The sequence below is a fragment of the Homarus americanus genome, unplaced genomic scaffold, assembly GCF_018991925.1.
Source record: "Homarus americanus isolate GMGI-L3 unplaced genomic scaffold, GMGI_Hamer_2.0 scaffold46583, whole genome shotgun sequence".
Classification (NCBI taxonomy): Eukaryota; Metazoa; Arthropoda; class Malacostraca; order Decapoda; family Nephropidae; genus Homarus; species Homarus americanus.
Window position 1 is genome coordinate 3,220,991 of NW_024731675.1, and position 14,531 is coordinate 3,235,521.

The window sequence follows — 14,531 nt, forward strand, 5'->3', positions numbered from 1 at the left end:
CGTCGATGTGATTCATTGTCTGAAACTTTTCATAATATCACACTGGGAAAGGATCAATCACTAGGTTAGAATTGATAAGAAAAATCACAAAATTTTCAGAATCGTTACGAACTCGACACAGGAAACAGCAGTCAAGATTTTTCGTGATTTTAGTCTTTATAAATCACCTCGACATCTTGTACAATCACCGGTTATTCCATGTGGTTATTTTAGTGTTGTGCCTTTATTTACCAAACATTTATTCAATGGACTATTAGTGTTACTGCTTTATGATAAATTACTATGAAGATCTAGTTTGGTAGTACTGAACTGATTATTGCTGACATAGTATGAACACAGGAGGTAACAGCAGCAATTAGAGTGTGGCGTTGACTGAGACGGTGCATCACTGTTGGGAGATGGTGACTTGTGTTGAGTGATGGTGACTTGTGTTGAGTGATGGTGACTTGTGTTGAGTGATAGTGGTGATAGGGGCAATGGGGGCAAGTCATTCAGAATATAGGTATTGTTAGATTACATTTTGTGCAATAGTTAGAATAATTTACAATGAAAGGAAGGAAAATATGTAATTTTTTTTTTTTTATATATTAGCACCCCTGGAGTCACTGACCCACATCGGGCCTGGGGGTGAAAATGTAATAAAAACAATGATAATAAGAACCAAAGAAATGAAAAAAAAATCAAAAGTGAGGAACAATATATGTATGTTGTGTTGTCAATAGTAAGAGAAACAATTGAGACCCTGCAATTGTGTGTAAATGAGGCAGAAAGTCAGATCAGCAACCTGGGACTTGGTCACATATGTGAGCAGGCAGTCTACCATTAGACAACACATTATGCTGCCAATATCTTCCTCCCTGTTTGGTAGCTGCCTACTATCTACTGTGTATGTGTGTATATATATATGTACTGCAGGGGGGGATGACGCTGTGACTCCTGTTGTCTCTAGTGTTGTCAAAATCCATCATCTGCCGTGTCATATCATCTAACACAATTATGTAAGGATAGTTCTTTGATCGACTGTATGTATGCCTGTATTTCAGTGCACATTATCATACACAATGACATTTATAACAAGATCATGGTTGTCTGGAAGCTGTTAAGAAAATGGAATTAATCAGGAATAGATTAATTACTTGTAGCTGTTAGTAGAGAAGAATTATTTGTATTAATTTTTGTATATTTTCTGTCTGCATATAATCAAAAAATAATATATTAACCCCTTGTCTACTGTACAGTGTCTCCTCTGAGCTGAATAAAACCCTCGGGCATTATCCGTACACAGTATTAAAAGTGACGTCCCTGTAGTGAAGGGGTTCGTGGCGATAGTCTCATAATTTATCTCCTTGACACCACTTTGCCATATTTTATTGACGTATTGAGCGATTGGTTCGATACGGAGTTACAGACACGCGTAATTGACCCATTGTGTCTTGGGGTAGCGTCCAGTGTGCTGTAAACTGATCTGTCAACAATGATATTAGTCTATTGGAAGAAAAACTCCATTGGATGAAGCGATGAACACGGTCAAATACTCTTGTTTACGCAGAGGCTACTGTACCTACTATCAAGTCGACGGCGTTGATTAAACACATTAATGAACCAATAATATAATCACAGCTTCAATCGTTAACGTGAAGTCTGTGCACGATGAAGAATTGAATAGCAGACTGAGGTTAAAATTAAGAATTGTTTTGTTTATTAATCTTTACGATATTCTCGGAAATTTGTCAGGATTCCAAACTTTTATTTATGGAATGAGGCAAAATGTACTTGATTTCTTGTTATTTGTTCTTATTACATCAATGAAGAATATTATTTGTTACCAATTCTTATGGAATTTGTATTTTTATCTTGAATATGGATGCATTCTGGTCTAGAGAGAGAGAGAGAGAGAGAGAGAGAGAGAGAGAGAGAGAGATAAGCTCTTAAGCCAAATGTTTATCAATATAAGTCTACGAGAATCCCACAGTTTATGGATGTTTCATTTGCTCTGGTATTGCCTGACTTGCCACACAGCTAATTTATGAAAGCATCAGTAAAATTTTGAAATGATGATTTTTGTAGGGGCGAGATCTGTCTTTTATAATTAACTATAAAGAGCAGAGTTATGTGATTATTTTTTTATAGTTGGTGATCTTGTATGTCCCTGTCTAGTGATAATCAGAGTGTGGTGGTGAGGATAATGCAGGGCTTTTAAAATGAATGGTCGTCTGATAGTGAACTGTAACTAACTTATTTTTACCGACAGAAATGTAAGTTCTGAGGAGAAAATATACCAAGGACTGTATCATTATTATTATGAAATCTCAAAATTATCAAGATTTGTTGTTAAAAAGACCAGTCATTACAGTAGACCTTGAATCAGCCAAGGTACAGATGACCCCCAGGTATTCTTGAGAAACAGGTCATAAATACTGTCCTTTACTACAAGGTTTCTCCATTTTAAAAGTCCTGTGATGTATATATTAAGATATAAAGAATTTGCAACCTACTTTATCATAAGGAAGCCATGGTGTCAAATTGTTATACCTAGGAAGTATATTTTTATTTTACATTTGTAGTGCACATTCCTCTTAGTAGTATTAAGGTGTATTTATGGAGCTGTTTAAAGCTTCCATATTTTTTCAGAATTTTAAAACTGAAAATTGTAATCTTCCACCATGTGGTATCCTTATTGAGTATGACACCAGTATTAATGTGTAGTGTGTTGCAGAGATATGTTCCTGCCTGCCTGCCTCCCTCCCTCCCTATAGTGCCTCCCTCCCTCCCTGTCTGCTTCCTGAGACACTGTGAATTGGAGGGAGACAGGGAGCAGGCAGGCAGGGCGTAGACAGACAAATAGGGAGGGAGGCAGGGAGTAGACAGACAGACAGACAGGGAGGGAGGAGGCAGGGAGTAGACAGACAGGGTGGGAGGGAGGGAGGCGAGGGGAGTAGGAACCAGACTTTGAGGTGGGAGGGAGGTGACAGACAGGGGAGGGAGGCAGGGGAAGTAGGAGCAGACAGGGAGGGAGGGAGGGAGGGAGTAGACAGACAGGGAGAGAGGGACATATTTCTGGAGCACCCTATATAATCATGGCTCGTGAAGGACTTAAGTTTATATCGGTTTAAACACTTCATTACGAGCTCTGCACCACACCACAGCCTCCTACCACACATTTCTAAATACAGCCTCTACCACCACAGCCTCTACCTACAGCCTCTACCCCAGCCTCTTCACCACACCACAGCCTCTACCACACCACAGCCTCTACCACACCACAGCCTCCTACCACACCTGGCTCTACAGCCTCTGCACTCTACACACTACAGCCTCTACCACACTACAGCCTCTACCACACTACAGCCTCTACCACACTACAGCCTCTACCACACCACAGCCTCTACCACACCACAGCCTCTACCACACCACAGCCTCTACCACACTACGGCCTCTACCACACTACAGCCTCTACCACACCACAGCCTCTACCACACTACCACAACAGATTTTAAATCATTCTCCTCATGTGACATCACTAGTAACATCTCCATATGACATCATGTTATCAAGTGACATCAGTGAAGGCCTTGACTAATTCTTGGTTAGGTTAGGTTTTGGTTAGGTTAGGTTAGGTTAGGTTAGGTAAGGTAAGGTAATGATCTCAACAATGTTTTACTTAGTTACATTTTAATTAAGTTAATATTGGAAGAAAGTTATTGAGAGTCAGTGATTATTGTTGCTACTTGAGTGGTGAAATGTCTCATAAATTGACAATAGAAAATTTGGGATTGATTTTGCATCTACCCTGTACTAGTGTATGGGTGAATTGTGAACTACCAAACGGCCTTCCATCACCATTACATCATTAACTACTGGTACCTAGACTATTAAATTATGAAACATTAATTAAGTTAACATTTATCAATTTTGAATATATTTAAACAAATTTGTATTAGGAGTTAATTACAGATTGTTGGAGTTATGTATAGTACTGTATGGTGTATAGTACTGTATGGTGTATAGTACTGTATGGTGTATAGTACTGCATGGTGTATAGTACTGTATGGTGTATAGTACTGTATGGTGTATAGTACTGCATGGTGTATAGTACTGTATAATGTATAGTACTGTATGATTGGTTAACTGAATCATTGTAGTGAAGAGGTTAAATATTTATTAATTCCTGATGTTTATTTTATGTGAACTTTTTCCTTGTACTGTCATATGTCTGGATAAATTAATATAAAAACAAAACCATTTCTTATCATGAGACAACATCAAATATTTATAGTAAATTTGATCTGATTTCAATAATATGCTTTTCCTAACCTAACTTAACATATAAATCTGCTTCAAGTATTATAAGCTTTCCTAGTCATAATATTCTCCAGTTTGCGAGGATGATAATGCGTTTTATTAGTGTTTTTGTTATGATTTGTTTGTTCAAGTCCGTTATTTTATTGTTTTTTATTCATATCCATTAAAGAATTTTTGCCAGTCTTGTGTAGAATAAATAAATAATTACATTAATACACCTGGGGAAAAAATAGTTGTGTGTTTGATTACATGTGACGCTGAGTATGTGGTATGTGGTCATGTCACCTACCGCCTCATAGCAAGTTATTCCCTATACTTCCCAGTGAGTCGTGCTATAAACCCAATTTTGAGTTTACGTGAGATAAGTTGTTTAATTGTTATTATCGCTAAACGATTTAACATTAAGTGAATCAACGCTTAATGAGGAAGGAATAGGTATGGTTAGGTTAGGTTTAGGTTAGGTTTCAATATGTTGTAAAAAGATTCGTTTCCAAAGACTGTTCGAGGATGACATTAAACGATTAGACACCCCAGTTTATTTCACTTGATTGAATGAACATCACAATGCTAATTTAACCTAACCCTCTCTCCCCACCCCACTTTACTGCTCCCCACTCCACTTTACCCCTCCCCACCCCACTCCACCCCATCCCACTCCACCCCACTCCACCCTACTACTGTATTTCCCTTCCCAATTTTAGGGAGTTTGGGCATTTTCTTTTCTGTGACCATTGATTGGCCATTAACCCTTGCTGTGACCATTGAAAGACCATTAACCATTTCTGTGACCATTGAAAGACCATTGAATACTTTCTGAGACCTTTGAGAGACCATGAACCCTTTCTGTGACCATTGAAAGACCATTAACCATTTCTGTAACCATTGAAAGACCATTAAATCTCTGACAATTGATTATATTTGTGATTTTTACTTTATATAATTTCTAAATTTATCTTGGTGTTGTATTAAGAGGTTTCTTTTCTTAATACCATTTAAATATTTATCTCTGGTGTAAGTTACGATTTGCCAAACTTAAACTCATGGCTGTGATTCCTGTCGAGTTTGTGGTCCCGGGTACTCGCCAGTATGACTCAATCAATAACGGCAAGTTATCTCTGGGTACTGGGGTTTCCTCCTGTTACATTGGATGCTGAGGGTCGTTATAAGAAACAGGACGACCACTTGAATGGTTAATAAGCTTATAATTGGTAGGAATGATAGAGAAGTTACTGTAAATTGATAGGAATGATAAAGAAGTTACTGTAAATTGATAGGAATGATAGAGAAGTTACTGTAAATTGATAGGAATGATAGAGAAGTTACTGTAAATTGATAGGAATGATAGAGAAGTTACTGTAAATTGATAGGAATGATAGAGAAGTTACTGTAAATTGATAGGAATGATAGAGAAGTTACTGTAAATTGGTAGGAATGATAAAAAACAGTTACTGTCCTGTATTCATCAACCACATCAAAAGAAACTAAGTATGAAAATTTATCTGATTTAGTAATGTATAATAAATAAAAATTGTCATGTGATAATGTTATTAATAGAGAATTTATCATCATTTGAGGTATTAGAAGCAGAATCATTCATTTCATAGTACTGTAATCAGAAGAATAGGCTGGTCGATAGTTACGTATAAATATGTTCAATAAATGCAGAATGAGTATTTTTGTAGCCGAGTTGTATTATCGAGGAATCGGTTTTCTGAAGTTAGTTATTTTAAAAGTCTCTCACAACGACTGCCAAGATGGTTGTGATGGCATTGGCTGGACAGTAAACAAGACTCTATTGTGTCGTGACTCGTGGTAATAAAACCAGCCGCCGATTACGTTGTTCCGTTAGAGGACTACAGTGGGATACCAGCCTGTGAAACGGCCCTGAAGATGGAGCTCGAGGTCAGTGCAATTATGTGTAGCAGGTGCCGGTTATATAGTGAACTAATATACAAGTGAAATTACCTTACTGGCATGCTGTTGGGGATACAGTACAGGACACCAAGTACTTCTGAGGCATTTAAATCAAGTAGCATTGTTATTATCACTTCAGGTCAAATTTATACATTAGCTAGACAACACCTTATCCTGTAATGCCTATTTCATCTATTACAAACGATTGAACAAAACATTTCTTGAAGAGTTGTCACCGTAACATTGATGTATGGCAAATCTTGTAGCTTGTCCTTGTAACCAGTTCATTTATTGACTTTTCTGTTTATTGTCAACTACTGTATAGTTTTATTGCTTTAGTCATTTACTTTGTTTATTGAGGTGTGTGTGTGTGTGTGCATCTAACAGCAAGGTTGAAAAGTTACTTCTTGGATTAATTAAGACACATCCTAGTAACCTGCCATGAGTTGATGTGTTTATGGTTGTAAAATACTGTACTGTACTGTACGACCAAGGACTCCCACAACTCTGTAAAGTGTGTCCCAGAAAAATTTCTTTCCCTCTTTCCCTGCCTTCTTTCCCTGCCTCCCTCCCTCCTTCTTTCTCTGCCTCCCTTCCTGCCTAACCTAACCTGTTTCTTTGTTTTCCTGACTGTTGAGGATCGCCCTTTAACATACCCTGCTTCTTTCCTATCTTCTACACACTCACTCTATGGAATAGTTTTCACAGCCTTCCCTCAGCATTAAACTTATGTGGCCTCACCTCTCAACCTAATGTAACATCCCATTACATGTCTTCTTTGAGCTGAAATAAACAAATCATATTAGAATATTTACTAGACTCGAAGAACACACTAAAGTACTTTCATAAATCCTGTAAAGTAAATGAGTTTTATGGATAGGATCGTACAGCAACTAAAACAACCATCTGTGCAGGTGGGTCGATATGTTCTGTTTACATGTGACTAATGGCAGCCCTCATATACCCGAATTTATCGTCCATGGTCTCATATTGTGCCCCACAAAGTATGCACAGATAGTTGGTTTACCTACTGTACGTTATTACTGAGAAAATACACCCCTGAAAGATGCTTCATACATACAGAAACTATAAACTACCTCACTATGGTATGTGTACTTGTGAAACATTGGTAAGATCTCTGAACGTTGTGGCCAAGGTACATCATCATCACTCCCAACAAAATGACCATCACAACAGCAGGTTTTTTTATTTTATTGATTTATTTTTTACGGGGATACAACCTTTTGTTCTGGGGTAAACATGACAAGCAGCGTACCACCACACCTTCCTGACTATTTCCTGGGAATTTTTATGATTATTTTTCCAGGTGTGGGTTTATCAGTACTGTACTTGTCGTTACAGTCTGTGGCGCGGTGTTATGAGTACCTCTGACAGTATCACACACACCGGTACCAATCGAAGACTATACTAACTGGTGATGTCTCAACCAATCAGAAGGTTCGCTGACAAAATATATGATTTTGGATTATTTTAAAGAAATTTATCTCCTTATTTTAAGTTGTTTTTGCCAAAATAAGTGCATTATAGTAAAGTTTAGTGTTTCTGTCCAAAGAAGAATTTTTTTTGGGGGGTAGGGGCGGCCTGCAACCAGTCTATTCGCAGTCGATTTTTTAACAGAAGTTTTCATTTAATACTCCAACAAATAATTTTCCCGATGACTATTCTGTAATAATAATTATCTATTTGATACTACAATTGACAAAAAAAATCGAGTTAGGGCATAAATGATATAAGAGTAAGAAATTATAATCATTAAAGATTATAAAACACAAGGCTCTATTTTTGGAACTTGTGTGTATGCCTACAGACCCCAGTACAATATAAAGGGTATCCCAGATAAAGGTCCCTCCCTGCCTGCCTTCTTGTCTCCCTGCCTACTTCCTGTCTCCTTCCCTCTCTCTCCAACTCACAGTTTCTTAGGAAGCAAACAGGGAGGGAGGGAGGGAGAGAGCAGGCAAGAAGGGAGAGAGGGAGCAAGCAGGGCCATTTTTCTGGGAAACCTTATACAGCTCCTCCCCGACTTACGACGGGGTTAGGGTCCCAAATCCAGGTCGTAAGTCGAAAATGCTTAAATAATACATGGAAAATCTAAAATGGGTATCTTTTTCTTCTCAGCACCACAAAACTCTCACTTTTAAGCTTGAAAGCCATTTTAAAGTGAATTACAAACGAAAATTTTGTCAGTACACAGCGCAATCACTGACGCCGGGTCTTGAAAATACGTAATTTGACAAAATTTTGGTACAACTGAGGCGGTCATAAGTTGGGGAGGAACTGTATACAGTATATATATTCCCTTAATGATGATAATGTACTGTTATCCATCAACTGTTAAGGGTAATTATACTCTCGTATTTTTAAGTTCTTTTATTACCTTGGACTACATTCAGCCACACAATCACAGACTTTGAAACAGGAATATGTGAACTGTGTCACTATGAAACTGGGAAAGAGAAAGCATATCACACCAGTACTCCTATTGGGTTATATATGTGTACAAAATGACCTAAGTTTATATTTAATGCCAATAACTTTACAGATGTTTTGTTAATATTTGTCAATGTAAAATAAATGCTACGTAGTCATGTTAAATGCGATTGTCTGTTTATTTATGTCATGTCGGTCAGATTGTTAAGGTGTGTGTGTCTCTTAGCTTCTCTGGCCGTTCATTATACAAGATTTTTTTTATTAAACTGGTGAGTAATTATAGTAATAAGTCACATGTTTAAGATACTGTACATGTTTCCAGGTACTGTACTCCATAAATGTTGTAGACGTGACTAAAGACGGTGCTAAGACGGTACAATGTTGTTTTATGACTACGATAAATCTTCATCTAAATTAAATATTGGACAGTACCGAGTTCAAGTTGGTAATGTTGTTAACTAATGGCATCACACAAATAATCTACTCAAGTCATTTAATGAATTTGGCGTTTTAGGGGGAAAATATCCGCTGCCTAAGAAATGTATAGTGATTCTCCTACAATAAACAAAGGTGCTTCAAGTATAGTCATTCATTACTGCAACTGGAATAAAATGCTGCCATTCATTAGGGACTAATACAGAGAGAGAGAGAAACTGTATCCACATCAAAGCAAAATAATTAAAAGCTGTTTGGTGACATTAGGATCAGTTGCAGTAAACAATATACAAGGTACAGTACTTATAAAAGGTGCTCATAAACTTTCCTTTAACTAAATGACACAGTATTGGTCACTACAGTACTGTAAATAAACTACTTAATATAAAAAACAATATACTATATGTGCATTGCTTCATTAGGGATATGTATGTAGTTATTGTCTCAATGTATGAGTAGACGTTCTCAAAACATGTCCAAGAAAATAAGACCATCTGTCAGTAACAATACTCTACCTCTCTTTGTCGGTCTTTTCTTTAATAATGCTGTACATACCAGTGGTAGTAGTGTCACTATTTATGAACGAGTGGGTAGTGACGGACGTGATTGGTGGATGGGTCTACTACAGGTCGTGTACAGGTAAACCTCGATAAACGATGTCTCGTTCGGCAGTACAGTGTATTCCGCTTTAACGACGGTCATGAATTCAGACCATATCTAGTGCAAACTACGGGTTGTATAAACTTAAAATAATCGCTATCTTGCAAGGATTCCAACACAGCAAATTATATTTTTCTATGTCAAGTCAGCGAAATTTTATAAGGAAACAATATTTAACCCTATGTACCACACATCTCAACCTTCACTTGTCACCCCTACCTGTGCGCCGCCACCCTACAGCCCTCCGCCTGGTTCATTGTTGATCATAAACCCACCATCGCATGGCTCCACAATTATCGGTCACCATCATTCATTGTACTTATCATGTTTTGTTTTTCTTTTATGTAGTAAGAGGACAACAGTAATGTTTAGAGTGAACCGTTATGGTGACTGTGAAGTGACATTTCCTTTGAAAATGTCTGGGAAGGCCAAGGCATCCAAGACAACCTTGTCTCTGAGGTGAAGGTTGACATTGTTAAGCAACATGAGACTCCCCAGAGGCTGTGTGACATCTCCACTCCACCTACAAGTGCCCCCATAGCCTTGAAGGGGACATGTGATGATGACCAGAGTTATTCTTGATGATGTGGTGAGTGTTGTTTAATTGTTTTGTACTGACAGTAGTATTGTAGGAATTTTTTTTTCAGTGACACGTGTGTGTTTGGGGACTGCCTGGGAACATACCTCATTGAACCCCATGTTATAATGCTCCCTATCTACGACATTTCACTCAGAGATGGGCGTTTCAGGAACCTAACCTCATCGTTTATCGGGGTTTACCTGTAGGTTGGCCGTTTGGAGACACGGGCTACCAAGGGGCGTAGGAACACATTTCCGCAACTGTACCATAATTTCCTTTCACGTCCTGATTTCTCTGTTATTGTTAAAGAATCTAATTTAAACATGAGAGAATTCATTTCAACTATCTGTCCTCAACTAACACTTCTATGTTCTGGGATCTCAAAGTTCATCCGTTATGTTAATTACCGTAACACAACATACTGGTGCGAGATAATGATGAAGTCTCTACTGTGTACTGTAAAGGTATCAAACTGGCCAACTTAAGCAATTACATAAAGATTAAAGCCAAAATAGCACTGGTGTGTCTACTCTAACAAGCTAAGCCTTCTAAACCCCTCCAGTATGTTGATGAAGTAACTCTGAACCCAATCTTTTGTTTCACCAGGACATAACAAACTCTAATACAGTAATCTACAGATATTTTTCTTGGAACTCTCATTATTTTTCACTGTTTTTCATTCCCAAATCCTTCTTCAATCTCCAAACATCAGGGGCGAGTGATATTTAACTATAAAGTGATAAAAATAGTATTAAGTTGTCTAAAATTATTCACTGTAAAGATTGCTGAGGAGATTTTGAACTTAGAAATGAGAAACTTTAGTGTTTTTACATTAAGTAGACCTTTGTGTGAGAGAATAAAAAATAAGAAAGTTTCACAAGTCCCAAGGATCAGAATATGGAAGATCGTGAAATCCATTCATATTATCCACACACCTACGAGCTCAATCAACATCTTCTAACACCTGACTGCAAGAAATGGGTTCCAAGTGACTCCGAATTAGAAGTCACTTAAGAGTGTGGAGACGTTCATTAGTGAAGGAGCTGTACCATACACTCGTACTTTGCAACTGAAGCCGAGGGTTCATTTGTTACCAGACTAACTGACGGACACCCTAAGAGTCACTACACTGCAGTTCTTTAGCAGTAAATATATCATATTGAAAATCTGATGTTTTTAAAGGATTATAACTTTTCTGCTGATCTCTAATAACTTCTACACCTGGGGAGGCAAAAATTAGCTTGTGAAACTCTCTAGTAATACTGTAGATATATCACAAAAAGTACACACAAAATATTACACTATTTCAGCGACTTCCTCGACCTCACTCAGCGAGGCGGAGTTTACGTCGCCAAAGTCTCTCGTCGTGTTTGTGTCTTCTTTACAGTATAATGTTTTATTACCAATGTATTTCACCAGCCAATTTTTTTGCTTCTCTGAATGTGAAAATTATCAGAGATCTACACAGTAAAGTTATACTCCTTTAAAATATCAGATTATCAATACGACTGTGAATCATTGGGTTTCTGTCCGTCAGCCAATCAGCTGCCTTATTACAGAAACTTCCACACATTACATAAGACCTACCAGCTTGTTGGGCAGTGGTAATGTCTGCCGGGGTTACTGGTTGATACTCCTTATAGTGTCTTCTGTATTTACCTTTCATAACCTTTTAGTTAATAAATTACAGTACAGTACAAGCATACATAACACATTATGGTGAATACAACTGTACAGTATCAGGTCTGGTTTTGTTCACTCCTTACCCTTGGTTATAGATGGAGGTTTTACAACACTTGTATACATTAAATCTGCCTCTAAAGACTAGAATATTATATTCTATTGTATTTTTCTAAAAAGAAATAAAAATTTACAATACACAAAGGAGTTCCCTTTATGGTATAAAATTTCATTATTCAAGATTAATACAAATAATTGTGAACACATTACATACTGTAGTATACTGGAAGGCTAATAGTGTATACATTACATTATTGATAATTAACTTCAGCACGAGTTACTATTTGTATATTAGACAAAAATCTAAAGTTCTGAGCTAAATAATCAGCTTCAAACTACAGTACACAAAATGTTACCCAGATTAGATAATGATAATATTATCTAAGTAGACATTAAAATTTTCTTCACGGGAACACAGTTTGTTACACACGAAACATGAATGATGTAAGGGCATGTTAACCTGAGATGGGGCAATAATTAAACCTGCTGAGAGGGTTCCATAGAAAAGATAAGCTTCACACCACTATTGTTTCCAGGTTAAGAATAGATCCGGCCTAAAAGCCATTAGAGAACCTCCAAATAACACTGATGAAACCTGAATTTACCATTTTATCCGCCCAATCATACACGTCTCTTTTTGCCGTGGTGCTATACGAGTTTTTTCACGTGGACACACATACTATTCTCAGCACCCAGTAGTTCCCAACATCCACCTGGCAGGATACTAGTCCACCTAAAGGCATTTCCACCATTGACAAGAGCACCTAACACTGTATTCATTGTTTGTCAAGTGTGTAAACAATTATGTCTTTCACTCTTGTTGGGGGACAAATTTTTCCTGATAATTTATGAAGTTTAAGGATAAATACAGTTGTTTTTATGATACAGTACTTCAGGAGAGAGTTCAGGGGTACAGAAATAGCCTTCAGACCCAATATATTCTGAATCTAGAAAATCACTGGTTCTAGGTAAACTGTGGTCATTGGTGTGTCTTGTAAAAGTTTGCTGCATTTTAAGACATAATCCCAAGAAACTTATATGATCATGTAGCGATGCCAAAACCAGGAAATATTAAATACCGTAATTACTATAAGATTTGACCCTAAGTGAAGTGGCTTGAAAAATAATGACGAATCAACCAATGGCGCCTAAATCAGATTGGTTGATTCGTCACTACCAATGGGAGCGCCACTGTAACACTATATACTGCCAGACATCAGGACACTTTCATTCAGAACTATTGAGATCTTTCATAGAATTAACAATAAGGAAAGGGTATATAATATGTTACCTTCATGACGGCAAACTAAAGCCATCAGAAGTAATTTACCGTACGGGGAAATGAGCCGTAAAAAAAATGTACCCTATCACTTTTTACTCTAATGCTGAAAGTGTATAATATATTCCTAAGTGAAACATTCCCTTTTAATACAGTAATTTATATACATACACAGGTAACTGATTAAGGAATGTAGTTTCACTCTCTAGTTGACAATATTACTCCCAGTATAGCAATTTACCCTGGTACACAGTATAACATCTTTGGGACATACTGTGTGTAGTAGTCCTGTCCAGTATGTAGGATGCAAGGGGCAAGGTGGAGTCAGTCATCATTCTCTACCATGTGCCTTGCATTACTCAGTATCTCTTATGTCTATAAATGATGAATAAGTACTTTGTGGAGACTTAAACACAGTACATACAACTTTTTGCAGCATATTTACACAGTGAAACTAAAATTCTGAGCACCAAAGTAGATATCTGAGAGAACTAGGGTAAGCTCTGAGTGTAGCTGTGTACAGTACAAGTGTTTCACTTTCCAAGAATCTGTTTATACATCATTTTTCCTGTACATTTACCTCCCTTGCCACCTTCACTTGCCCCACTGATGGTGAGTGTTATTTTAATATTAATTTTGTTTGTTTTAATGACACATTGTTTCTGTTACAGTGTACATACAGGTATGGTAAAGTATTTAAAATATTTATACTTAATTTACATTTTTGATATTTGCCTTACATTACAGCACAGAAAACCTTGGGTCAGGTCTTCACATAAAGTACAGTACTATATTAAGCAGGGTATGCCTGTGTATATATATATATATAAACTGTATATATAAAAGGTTACTGATTTATTTTTGGTTAAGATAATCTATGTACATATTTTACCTTAAGTACAAACTGTTTACTTGTGCATCATTTAAAAGGAATTTGTTACATCAAATTCCATCAAGAATTTAACCTAAAATATTCTTGTACAGGTAAGACAAGACAGTATTAACATTGTATAAAATGAAAAATCCCTCTGTACACAAGCTCATTACCATATTATTGGAGGTTATATATGTATGTGTGTGTTAGTAAATAGTGTTTTTGCCTATGTGTAGTGTGAGTATGTGTGTGTGTGCGTGTGTGAAATACCAAATTAGCTGTCATATTATATTGTGTGT